Source organism: Condylura cristata, unplaced genomic scaffold (genome assembly GCF_000260355.1).
Source record: "Condylura cristata isolate star-nosed mole 26May11 unplaced genomic scaffold, ConCri1.0 scaffold00013, whole genome shotgun sequence".
NCBI classification, from domain to species: domain Eukaryota; kingdom Metazoa; phylum Chordata; class Mammalia; order Eulipotyphla; family Talpidae; genus Condylura; species Condylura cristata.
In genome coordinates, this window is record NW_004567114.1 from 36,557,052 (window position 1) to 36,557,662 (window position 611).

Below are 611 nucleotides of genomic sequence, written 5' to 3' on the forward strand. Positions count from 1 at the left end.
CGTAGCGGACTCGCTTGTGGTTTGAGCTTCCTAATGGGTTAAGAGCGCAGGCCAACTCCTGGGAGCCCAGTAGGAGTTGCTAACTGTGCCGGACATTGCTTGCCAAGCAATTTTTGTGGTTCACCCCCCCTCAGACTTTTCTCATTCTTCTGCGGGCTGTTCACGGAGCTGGTTTAGGCATTTACTTTCTAAAGTTTTTAGGTCCCAAAGCCCTCTTTTCAGCTCCCGGAGTGCAGCGCCCCTCACCGCCCCAAGACTTTTGGATGCGCTCCAGACTTGGAGAAGGGGGGCTACTTTGTTCCCTGCCAAACGACCTTGCCCTGGGAATATCCTGTGGCCATTTCTCAGGGACAAGCCCCCTCCTCCGGCTCGAAGCACCGAGCTCCGTCGTCGCAGGTCCTCGCCAAGCCACACTCCGGGGCGAGCAGGGGAACCGCCCCACAACCCACCCGCTCCCGGGTGGGAGGCCGCCAGCGCTCCCCTTGCTCCCCCTCCTCAGGTCCCGCCGCCGAGAGCCCGGATGTTGGATTCAATCCTACTCCGGGTCCTTCATTTCCATAAAAGGGCAGCGGTTCGGCGGGGCCGAGATTGCAGCTTCTGCGGGCGCCCCC

The 611-nt window shown here is 60.6% G+C and overlaps 1 protein-coding gene across 2 annotated transcripts in view; it reads left to right on the forward strand.

The window, feature by feature from the left end:
• The first annotated feature begins 237 nt into the window (after positions 1 to 237).
• The window catches only part of FERMT2 (fermitin family member 2), a 62,150-nt gene continuing 61,776 nt past the window's right edge, over positions 238 to 611 (forward strand). The window contains exon 1 of one of the 2 annotated variants that reach the window (XM_012724534.1): positions 238 to 396. The gene's annotated coding sequence lies outside the window, so the exon portion shown is untranslated. The remainder of the gene's footprint in view (positions 397 to 611) is intronic. The other variant, XM_012724535.1, reaches the window with a different exon arrangement.